Genomic DNA, 13,393 nt, shown 5'->3' with positions numbered 1-13,393 from the left:
AAGCTCATGATACGATATTCCTACGAAGCTAATGATCCTTATATGATTCCTATGATATTATTTCCCTACTTCTCCATGACTTTTTTACATTCTGGGAACTATGAAACAATATTGGTAAAGAGCTTCTTATGAGATAAAGATGAGAAAATATGTCATGAATGCGAAGATAATGATGGTAAGTTTAAGCCTAGAGATTCTAAAGCAAGATATGATGTCTATGAAGATAAAGATCCTATTTACGATCTCTTAATATTGTTCATGGTGTACACTCACCTTAAAATGTTAGTTCCTTCAAGGTGAGATATGATGAATATGATTACTCCATAAGGGAATCGGGGGTTCTCGACCTTACGTCACCCCGACATTGTTATAGATTGTCTATAAGCTATAATACATGTCCTATGACCAATGTTCCGAAAAGTTACGAATCTATGTTCATAGGGGGTTCCATATGAGATAGAGGTAAGAGATATGCCATAGATACGATAATGTTAATGATGAGCCTAAGTTTAGAGATTATAAAGCCTATCATACGACATTTTGTTTTTACGAAGTTCATGCTACGAATATGATATGATTTTCATAGATTGTCTTTAAATTTAAATCCATGCTTTGTGGAAAGTTATAATAAGCTTATGAAATGTACGTGATGGCTATGATGATGATGAGATATACCGAGCCTTGTTATGGCCGGGTACGGGAGACATGCATGTGCTATTGTCGAGCCACTACGTGGCCAAATACTGATAATGTTTAATGTGTATGAGTAGATACAATACTATGATATATATATATATATATATATATATATATATATATATATATATATATATATATATATATATATATATATATAATGATGTTAAGTTATGGTAAGATTATGATATGCCTATGAGATATGTAATAATGATGAGTTTATAATTGATTATATGACGATACGATTCCACCGTGCCTAAATAGTCGGGCATGTCACCGCTAAGGCTGGCTACTATGTTTACACCGAGCGTAGAGGGCCGGGCATGATCACCACTAGTGGGCGGCATGAGATGATATCACACCGTGCCTGTATGGCCGAGCAGACATCGCTAAAGCGGGCAGCGTATACACCATGTCTAGAGGGCATGGGCAGACACCACTAGTGGGCGGCATATGATGGTTACCCGGACGCGGGTTAACAATGATGATGATACATATATGAGATACGATGATGTATGCGCTATGATGATATATATATATGATACAATGATGTATGCGCTATGATGATGATATATATATATATATATGATACGATGAGGAATGCGCTATGATGATACATTTATTATGATAATATATGATATAGGCATGAAAGGCATCCACCTTTAGAAGTTACGCAGGTTATATCTACATCTTATGTCTTATGACTTCTCTATTATGTTCATTTCATTCATGCCTTACATACTCAGTACAATATTAGTACTGACGTCCGTTTTCTTTGGACGTTGTGTTCATGCCCACAGGTAGATCGGGAGGCGACCCAGATTTATAGAAGCCGCTAAGCAGACTTTTGAGAGCACTCCATTAATCCGGAGGTTCCATTGATTTACTATTTTATGTACATATATGTTTTGGGCACGACGGGGTCCTGTCCCGTCCATATGTCTAATTCTGTAGTAGAGGCTCGTAGATACGTATGTGTGGGTAGCATGGTCTCACGATGTTATTATTGAATGTATATTATTTTGATAGCCGAAGGGCTTATGTGTATAAAAGTATTCATGTTTCCAAATGAAAAATGATTTTCCTATGATTTGAGTATGAATGTGTTGAATGAATGCTTAACGAGTATGATAACTAGTAGAATGAGCGGTGCTCGGTGGTTAGCCCCGGGTACCCGTCATGGCCCCTAGTCGGGTCGTGACAATATCTATGTATATCCATGGTATACATGATCTCACACATCCATAGGGATTTTTGAATGGTCAATTATTGGAAAGCTCTTGTCCCCCATATTCCCCGATGCCGCACAAGATCCAAAAGACTTCTTTGAACCCCACTCATGGCAAACATCGGGGAAGGCTTAAGCTTGATCCTTAATGACCACTTAAACCTCCCTATTAATGTATTAGATAGGAGTATACTATATGATATATATATATATATGCCAAACTGCCTTGGTTAAATTCTAGAAAACAAAAGGGTACTTTAAACTCGCAATGCAAAACCGTAGACAGAGGTCAAGTAATGCATATGAGACTAACAGATACACAACTTACCACCTTGATATATAATTATTTAACAGAACCTAAACGGGGGACAAACATGACCCTTCAATAAGTTGTCACAAAACAGTATAGGAAAGGAATACAAATTGTGTTTCATAAATGCAGGCATGGTTTTAACAAAGAGGAAGACAATAACCAAACAGCTAGTATGGTGTTTAAACACACTGAAGCTACATTCCCTGCACCAGAATCACACATCATATAAAGACTAAAGCACAAATTCCAACTTAACACATGCTAATGCCATTTGCAGAATCAACTAAGACCAACCCTTGCATTAATCAAGCTTAAATGCAAGCAGGATCTAACTATGCCACCTCTATATTACCCTCTAGAGTTTGAACAATAGCACACAATGACAGCTCAACTATACTAAAAATAAAATAACATCTAGACAGCACATCCTAGAGCAGGTTCAACACATAATGATCTTGTTTTAAGCTAATTTCCCTACTAACATCTGAGACAACCTCTCATTAGGTCTCTATGTCACTTATAATTCAAGGTTAATGCAATAGAATAGGTCTTAGCCATATCTAGAGTTATCAGAACACAACCAGCAGATGACCAAACACCCTTTCTATATCTAAGTTAATGTGTCTAACTCATACTTGATAAATGTCCACAAGAAAACAAGATTTGAGTTTCCTATTCAAACATGGACTAAACTAATGGGCATATCCACTCAAGAAAAGAAAGAAAACATGTCAACCATAAATTAGACAGGCATAGGTGATATAGATGATATTTAAATGTCATTTTTTAACAAAGATCCCATAAACCAAGTCACAATACATGATCTGCCTATTACGAACAACCTGGACTAACGCAAAGACTACACCAACATGACTTGTGTATTCGACTGACCATGAAACTAACCACATTACACATGATCCACAAGCAGTGCACCATACAAAAGAATTTAATCATTCAGAAAAGAAAAAACAAGCATAACTAAGATAGAACATCTTGACACTACACAAATAAATAATTAAACCACCATAAAGAGCACATGGAATATACAATATAAAGAGAATAAGAGAAATGGGAAATTACCTTTTTAAGGCACAACCTTGAAGAGATGGAACCTGGAATCAACTCCAAATGCTCCAAACCAACAAGAACACCCAAAAAAGATTTTTTTTTTTTTAAAAAAAACATTAAACTCACTGAGAATTTTAAAGGTTCCAAGCAGAAGCTAAAACCCATAGATGTTCTCAGTTCTTGCAAACTAAAAATTCTAGATTGCCATATCGTTTTTATGGAAAAAAAAATAATAAGATCCTATTTATAGAATCCCCTAACCCCTTAAAATCCCAAATCATCCAATGTGGGACAATCCTCCAAGTTAGGGATTCTTCCTCACATTTTGGTGTTGAAAGGCCAAGATCGGGTCAACTATACATCAAGGGTTGAGATTCGACTAATAAAACCCAAATCTGAAAAGTTCATCATGAACCAATAGGATCTCAACGTTCTAAATCGCAAACAAACAAGAATCATTAAAGGATTGCAGTGTTAGACCATTGAACAAATAATAATAATACGAAAAATCAAGTAAATAAGATTGTTAGCACCCCGTTTGGTCGATTCGTGGTGGTAACGGGTGAAATGATTTGCCCTTTGAGGCCATGCAAGACTGTAGAAAGCAAAAAGCTCCTGCCACTTTGCCAAATATGGCTTCCATGACGATGAGAGAGAGGTAAGCCCATGGGGGCGGCTAGGGTTTCGAGGGGAAAGAGGAGGGGAAAAAAGTATAAGGGTCGTTTGGATGGCTGAAAAGGGTAAATGGGGCCTTAGCCCCTTATCTTATATCACGAATTAGGCCAGGTCTGGCCTTTGTTGGGCTGGACTCGGTCCCTTTGAAAATGGGCAGCCCAAATACATATATGTATATATCATATGTATATATATATATATATATATATATATATATATATATATATTACACAACAAAAACAAAAAGGAAAGAATTAATGGGTACATAAAAAATACAATTTAAGAGATTGATTTGTTATTAAATTGAAACTAATCTACCAATTAATTTAAAAACTTGACTAATTCTCACGAAAATATTAAATTTAAGGGATGGCCTTAATTGAGTTGAAGCATGAATTTGCTGCTTTCAATTGTGGCCCCATTTGGCTAACTAATTGATTATTTCAATTGTAGTTGTAATTAAACACATAAGGCAATTTATAAATATAATCATAATTAATTCATCTAAATCAATTATAATTAATTTGAGAATTGTCCACATAAATTGATTATGCAGAGAATTAAAATTTTGGGTAAAAATGATTATTTATTTTAATTACTCAATTTCCTTGAATTAAAATGGGGGGAAAACATTTGCTGATTTAAATTCTGATATTTGCATAATTGAATAAATAGCTATTTCACACTATTTTCTAGTTGATGTTAGTAAAATGCCTTATTAATTACTGTGAAATTATTTCCAAATGGTTTATTATAGACATTATTTTACCAAACAATAAAAATAAAATATTATCTGCGTAGCTTAAAAAATCATCCTGATTTTTACTAAAAAAAAAAAAAATTATCACCCCATTTAATATTCAGGCACCTTGAGCAATTAAAATAAATTATGGGAGGTCAAAAATTAGGTGTCAACAAGCATCAAACCACCTTTTCTTCACCATCCATGGCCTCATCAAAACTTTCAGGTTCTACCTCGTCAGTCAAGAGTAGAAACTTATTAGGAGAATAACAAGATAAAGGTACTTTCTCTTTAGTAGATCTTCTGAGAGAACTCTCTGGAGCATCAATAGTAGTTGGTTGTTGGTCAACCACATCATCTTCCACTAGAGCATCAACAACATCATGATCGTCATTCTGAACATGATCATTATCTTGATTATCAACTTGAGCTTCATCATTTTGAATATTTTCTTTAGGTGCTATAGTTACAGGAACTGGATCAACATCAACTAATCTCTCATTGTTCTGAGAAACAACCTTCTCAGATTTGTCAAAATCTTCAATTATCTGGTCTTCAAAGAACACAACATCAGGGCTTCTAATAAGTTTCTTCTCAGCTGGACCATAGAAACGATAGCCAAATTCATCATGACCACTATATATAGGATCAACTTAGGTATTATTTTCATAACACGAATGAATTCATAGAATCCATATAGAGAGAAAAATTGAGAGAGAAGTGCTGATTTTTGCACATTGAAAATCAGCTACAGCAGTCCGCTTCAAATTCGTTTCCAAATTCGTTAACCATTGGATCGTTCTCAAATTTGAACTAGGGGTTCTCAACATATGGTTCTTCGATTTCAATGGTAGCGATTGGATTTTATCTTTTGTAGATCCAGTTTTTGGGGACGAACAGTAGCTCATTTTTAGGGTTGATTTCTCTCCATTCTTTACTAGTTTTTGTGCTATCTTTTATGTATTGTTTGTCCGTGCTTAGCGTTTATGTTGTAACCATTTAGAGAACATTATTGTAACTCTTGTTGATTATAGTGGAGCTTTTGTGGGCTGGAGGTCCCGTGAATGTTTCCTCTTCACCTTGAAGGGGTTTTACCACATAAATTTGGTGTCTCTTGCATTGAATTTACTTTTGCTTGCTTTGCTATTTTGTTGTTGGTATAGTTGTTGTCTGAATTTTCATTTGTGCTAGTGTTTATTGTTTTCTCTTGGTTCAAATAGTGTGGGAAGTTTTGACTTGGGTATTTCTTCCGCTGTTACCTCATCGTGCAATTTGGTTATTACTTGTTTCTTACCAACAAAGTGGTATCAGAGCCAATGGTTTGACGGGATAAGATTGTTAGGTGTGCGAAGAAAGTACCACATTGGCAGGTCCTGTGGATGTTTCCTCTTCGGCTTGAAATGGTTTTACCACGTAAATTGGGTGTCTCTTGCATTGATTTACTTTTGCTTGCTTTGCTATTTTATTGTTGGTATTGTTGTTGTTCGAATTTTCATTTGTGCTAGTGTTTATTGTCTTCTATTGGTTCAAATAGTGTGGGAAGTTTTGACTTGGGTATTTCTTCCGTTGTTACCTCATCGTGCAATTTGGTTATTGCTTGTTTCTTCCCAACAAAGTTGTATCAGAGCCAATGGTTTGACGGGACGAGATTGTTGAGTGTCGAACAAAGTACCACATTAGTAGCTGAAAATAAAAAGGAGCTACTTATAAGGAGGTGGATACTTTTAATGATGTGAGCCCTTTGGAGGAAAACCGTGCGGTCTTGGCCCAAAACGAACAATATCACATCATGTTAAGAGTATCTTTGGGCCGTTTTAGCTCAACAATTGGTATCAGAGCCAATGGTTTGGCGGGACGAGTATGAAGATGGCGGAGTGTGGCGTGGGGCCTAGCTTAGTGTCTTTACCCGTCTATGGGCTGGTTTTCAACCTTTACATGTAGCTTTAAAGACGCATACACAGCCTTTGGGCTTTGATGATCGTAAATACTCTAACGATGTGGGTAGCACATTGACATGTTAAATCTATGACCCGTAATGAGTCATATGGAACTTAGTTCAAGGGGGAGATTGTTGGGTATGCAAACAAAGTACCACATTGGTAGCTGAAAAGAAAAATGAGCTACTTATAAGGCGTTAGATACTCTTAATGATGTGAGGCCTTTTGAGGAAAAACGTACGGGCTTTGGCTCAAAGCGGACAATATTACATCATGTTAAGAGTATCTTTGGGCCGTTTTAGCCTAACAACTGGTATCAGAGTCAATGGTTTGGCGGGACGAGTATAAAGATGACCAAGTATAGTATGGAGCTCGGCTTAGTGCCTTTGCCTATCTATGAGCCGGTTTACAATCTTTACCCATAGGTTTGAAGACGCATACACAGCCTTTGGGCTGCGGTGACTGTAAATACTTTGACGATATGGGTAGCATATTTACATGTTGAATCTCTGTCCCGTAATGAGTCATGTGGAACTTAGTTCGAGGGGGAGATTATTGGGTGTGCGAACAAAGTACCACATTGGTAGCTGAAAAGAAAAATTGAGCTACTTATAAAGAGTTGGATACTCTTAATGATGTGAGGCCTTTTAGAGAAAACTGTGCGGGCTTGGCCCAAAGTGGACAATATCACATCATGTTAAGAGTATCTTTGGACCGTTAAGCCCAACAGTGGGGTGGAGTTAGGGTGGAGTGGAGAGGTGAAGGGGGTGGGGTGTAGTTGGTGGGGTGGGTGGTGGGCAGTAGGGGTGAGGTGCGTTTCGAGGGTGGGAAGACAAACAATGTGGAACGCCACTTGTGGAACTTGTTTCCCTGCTTCCATTAGGGAAATCATTTTTCTCATTTTTAAGAAACTTATTTTCCTAGAAAAAATATTTTTCAAAAGTATTGACCAACTAAACATGAATAAATTTAAAAATATTTCCCAAGAAATATTTTCCTCCATACCGAACACACTCTTAGTAGTAAGATAAAGCATAGAAAGAAAAGAGTGGAAAAAACAAGTTCTTATTCTTGACCTGGCACTCATCATCCTGTAATGGATCATCAATTGATTTGCTATAACCTGAAAGAATATTGTCCAGAAGACCGCACCTCCCCCCCCCCCCCCCCCCCACATCCCCGCTGACATAATAGAACTTCAAAAGTCATGTCTTTTATCTCTCTTATTATTTTTACCCCTCTATCTTCTCAAATTCTTACCTTGCTATATCCCAATCCCCTCAGGTAAATCTTTGTTTTTTTTAAATTTTGATGCTTTCATTAAACATATAAAATGAACAGAGCCAAAGAAATGGTAATGATAGTTGAGTGTCCCACATCGGTTAGGGATTGGAGATTTGGTCTCCTTATACTGACTTGGGATCCTCCCTTCATAAGCTAGTTTTTGAGGTTAAGTTAGCCAAAATTCATTTCTTTACATGGTATCAGCTCCAAAATAAGTATCGCCTTATCACAAAAAAAAAAAAATGTTACCGATGAACTTGCAATCATTGGAACATCTATCACAAATGTTTTACTGTGAAAATCCTGCAAGGCCTTGGTCCCGAATACAACGCTATCTCTGCAGCCATTTGGTCGAGTGAAACAATGATCTCCTATGAAGAACTCTATGACAAACTTTTCGATGATGAGATCTTTAAGTCAAACGGACACCATCAATCACTGCTGCAGTTGCTCAGCGAAATAACCAAGCACCTAAAGAAACAACAATAATCAAAAGCAAGGAGGTAATACCTCATAAGGTATCCAACCATGGAGTTCCGAGACAGTCCGAGACTCATCAAATACCCAGCAAGGGCGCTCTCGTCGAAATCAGCATCCCCAAAACACTAATAATTTTCTTCTTTGTCAACTCTATGATCGCCCGATCACTCTATCAAAGTGTCTAGATCCCACTCCCACAACCACTTTCAGGCTCGTGCTAATTATGTTGCGTAGTTATATCAGCAACAAGATCCATGGATTTTTGACGTCGGGGCTAGCCATCACATCACGATTGATGCTCGAAGCTTAGCCACTTCTCAGAACTGCAACGGACCCAAAGAGATCTCAATGAGAAATGGTAATTACAATTCCAATTTCTCACACTGGTAACACTCACTTATGTGCATTAAATAATAGGTTTTAACAAAATGATACCTTTTGTGACCCAGCCATAAAAAGAAATCTTCTCTTTGTCTCTAAATTTTGTCATGACAACAAAACATTCGTTGAATACTTTCCTCTTTATATTTTTGTAAAGGATTTGACTATAGAGGCACCTTTGGTGTGCGAACAGAATAGACATGGATTGTACCAATGGCCGCAAGAGACCACGCGCATGTCCCAACTCAATCTAATTTGATAATTTATTGACTTCTTATTGACCTGTGGCATTGACAACAGAACCCACCCCTTTTAACTTGTAGACGACGCATTCTTCCTTCAGCTCTAAGGTGTTGCCTTCATCTAGTCAAAACACTCATCTGCCTCCTCCAATACCTTCCCATATTGCACCTATTTGGTGATTCAACAACTTCTGCAGTTTGTATATCTTGTAATTCAAATAAAATGCATAGCTTATCTTCTTCTTTTTTCTGCAATACACTCCAAAGTCACCGACCATTGGAAAACATTTATAATGAATTATCGAGACCTTCCCCGGTATTGTCCATTGATCACAAGTTGCCCTGTTTGTTGATCAATTTTCGAAATATATGTGGATATATACTTTGAAAAATAAAAGTGATGTTCAAGATGTTTACATCCATTACTCGAACGTTGCGTTAACACAAAAATTCTCTCATTTTACACAGATGGCAGTGATGAATTTGAAGGATTATCTCTCTATTTTAAAACTGTAATGACCCATTTCGTTGATCATGATGGCACCAACATTGTCCCCCCAGGTAGGCGAACAATCCCCAAAAGCAATTGAAAACTTAGCAAGAATAGCGGAAATAATTACAAAATGTTACACTATGTATGTATGTATGTATGTATGTATGTATATATATGCTGGATAGATACAATCCCAAGACCTAGTCTTAACTTGTACAAGAGCTTCTATAATGAAATACATTATCTGAATACTGAAAATACAAGTCTCAAAGTGTTGGGATAAAATTTTGTCTATGTAATAGGAAATAAATGCAATAACATAAGAAGAGATCCATGGCTACAAGTCCGACTAGTAGCTCACCCTAAAGTCTCTTATGGGCCTCGGGATCAGTCTCAAGGTCTCGAACTGGAATCCGGATCAAACTCTGCACTCAATAAAAATGCAGCAAGAGTAGTGTGAGCAGAACACTAGTACTCGTAGGCATCATAGGCCGACAACGAATTAGACAACATATATAAGATATAGAAATCAACAAGTAAAGCAGATAAGGAGATCAAGTATAGTCACGAAATCATACTTCATGTAAAAGTTCATAAAAAATATGTAAATCACCAAATAAGCGGTCATGAGTAGATGAATAAATGCAATACGATGCAATGCAGTGCTTTGGCCAACTCTCCATTCCCATACACATATTCTAAGGGCTATGCCTTAAAGCCATGACCCACGAGGGACCCGCGAAGACCATGTACCACTCTCGCTCTCCAGTGAAGACCTTGGAGGATATCAATCACTCTCACTTTCACTCTCCGGTAAAGACCTCATAGGCTATCAATTAATCTCGCTCTCCGACAAAGACTTTGGGGTGGATCAAGATATCATAAATCCAGTAAAATAGCAAAGTCAATGATGGAGGTAGTAGCAAACCACAATCTCGAACATCTAAATCATTAAAACTAAACATTCCTTTAAGCAAAACGCATCACATATACAATATCCACATTTCTTCTCCAAATCAGGCGCGACAACTGATAACTCTTCAAGTAATTAAATCTTCATACTCATCCATCACTAGAGTCGTTTCTATTAGTCGGTGATTATTTCCCCCTACAAGCTTACGATGTAGTCAAACTTACCGATCAATTCATGTTCCTTAAAGAATCACAAGCTCATAGCTCAAATGACTCCTTCTTATCACCATAACCCTAAGATATCAAGCGAACCTTTAAAAATGACATTTGCTAAAAGACTACACCCGTCTATTCCCACAAAATTCAATCGTCCATAGTAAGCTTTGCCCAAAAGAGCACATCCACCACTTGTGCTCGTCCTATAACTGAGATTGATTCATTTGAATTTCCTTCATTATATCCTGATTCCGTCAAGTCGCTGAAGGCTCTTCACACGCACCCCAATATGAAGTCCTACCTCCTCATACCTTATCACAAAAGCTCATCTTTCATGTTTATAGGCTTTACAACTTCTCTTCGTACCTTCATCTACTATTTCTCTTGTTCGATCAACTGATTCATCCAATTTTTCATTTGTCTCCATAATATTAGTACATGTCCTATCTCACTACATCTCAAGAACTCTTTGTGTTATGCCAAATCTCTAAAGCGTAGTCTTCAAAGCCACAACACTCATCACCTGGTTAATCTGCAAACCATGCCATTTAGAATCATCAAATCTCTTCTCATCACATGATATACCATATGACTTCTGAGCAATTAACCGCTGAAACTTGGCTGTAATGACCTATTTGGTCGTTATTGCGTTTCTGACCCTTTTGATCTTTTTTTGAGCTTTATTAGCTTATATTTGACCAGCTAGGACCATTGACAAACTTCCTGAGGTCATCAAACTTGATTAAGGTAAGTTTTGGGGAAATTTGGCTTTTAAGTGAAGACCATTTCACTCATAATTGACTTTTGGGTAAATGGACCTTTTTTAGAAATCCGTCGATTTTGAGAGGTCCGAAGGGTCTTTTAGAACTTGTACGTATATTCGGTTCAGTTGCTAATACACTCAGGTGCATTTTGGGACTTGGGTTGGGAAGTTAATTTTGAGGTATCGGGGGTTGACTCGGTCAACAAGACCTCTGTTGATAATTTCGAGGCCACAAGTACGTTCATAGCATGTTTTTATATATGTATGCATATTTGGTATGTGCGCATATGGCCTCGGGAGATAGTCAAAAATTCGGGTTGAGAATGTGAAATCTTAGGATTTCTGGTGTCTGGTGTCTGCTCTGGCAGCACCAGCAGCGCGGCAGTGGTACTACTATAGTGGTCACCCTGCCGCTGAAGTGGCCAGTATGGTTTGGGGCATGACCGTTGTAGCGGTTATGGGACCGTCGAAGTGGTGTCGCTGAAGCGGTCTGCTGGTCGTGGAAGCAAGTGTCAGGTAGTAACTGAATGGTTTAAGTGATAAAAACCCCTAAGTCTCTAAACATTTCCCCATTTCGTCTAAAGGCTATTGGAGAGGGTTTCGGAGTTCTTGAAAAGGCTAAGCTTTGTGGTTAGTTTGCCCAACCTAATACTTCATTCCTTGATCATTAATCACCATAGAAATTCATGGTTCATCCTTAGTTTATCAATAAGTTGGGTATTAATAGTGGGTTTTAATGGGCTTCTTCCTATATGATTTGTTGGCTATAAATCTAAAAGTAGTAGTTTGGTTAGCTTTATTTAGCATGGATTTGATAATTATAAGCTATAGTAACATGTTTACTTCTTGATTAAGGTCTAATTGTTGAATTGGGAGTTACGGTTTATACTTAGATTTGGGAGTTTTGCCTAGAATTCGAATTTCAATAAATTGTTGGTTCTTCTAGCTTGATATTGATGGAAATTTATCACCTAGAGATTTAATTTCATGTTGAGATCTGTAGATTCCTAATTTCTCCTTTCTAGTTCATAAACCCTATTCCATAGGTTGGGAATTTAGATCTTGAATAGAAGTAGGGTTCGTTTGATGTTCTTCTTGATTCTAATTTCTTGATTCGAACGTGCCTAGACTTTTTTTACCTCGAGGCTCAAAGAAAAGGGAAGTCTAAGAAGTGATTTTTGGTGATATTGTTGTTTGTCCTTTCAGGTAGGTTACGGTTTATCCTATGGTGAGACTTCGTTTAGCGAAGCATATATTTAGAAGATATTGTCAGAGAAAGCATGTAAACCTTCGGGTATAAAGTTGAGTCGGATATTGTCTTACGTTGGGCCCTGTTGTGTGATTGGGGTTAGCCACCCCGTTGTGTTGTGACTTATCTTGTTCTATTGTTGTTGGCTTGATGCCACGTGGATATAGTAGATATTGGAGACTATTGATATATCTTGACCAAGATATTGTAATATCTTACTTGTTGACATTTGATACGAGGATAGTGTTCTATTATGGCTTATTGTGTAGCCTTTCCATGATATTATTAGTGTGCCCATGCGTGGTATTTGTGATATTGATTTGATTATTGACATTGAACTCATACATTGCACGCATTCTCATCCTTCATGATATATTGTTGATACATTGATGATACTTGAGGAAACATTGTTACGAGCTGGACTCAGTTGGATGAGAGTGACATGAGGACCGATGTCCAATGTTTATCCCGAAATCGAGGTATGAGTGTAGCGATTGCCAAAGTTGTTGCCAGAATCGTAAGGTAGCAGTTGCCGAGGTTGTTGCCAGAACTGTGAGGTACATGGACTTCACGGGTCCCACATGAGTTGTGCTGCTGAATGTGATGTTCCATCATCAGAGTACATGTGTACGGTGCATATGCATTGCATTCACATTCCATACATTATTGCATTTCATTGTACGATGGCTTTCATTGTGATATTCTTGTGATATA

Source organism: Lycium barbarum, chromosome 10, assembly GCF_019175385.1.
Source record: "Lycium barbarum isolate Lr01 chromosome 10, ASM1917538v2, whole genome shotgun sequence".
Lineage (NCBI taxonomy): Eukaryota > Viridiplantae > Streptophyta > Magnoliopsida > Solanales > Solanaceae > Lycium > Lycium barbarum.
Note: the sequence above shows the minus strand (reverse complement) of the source record.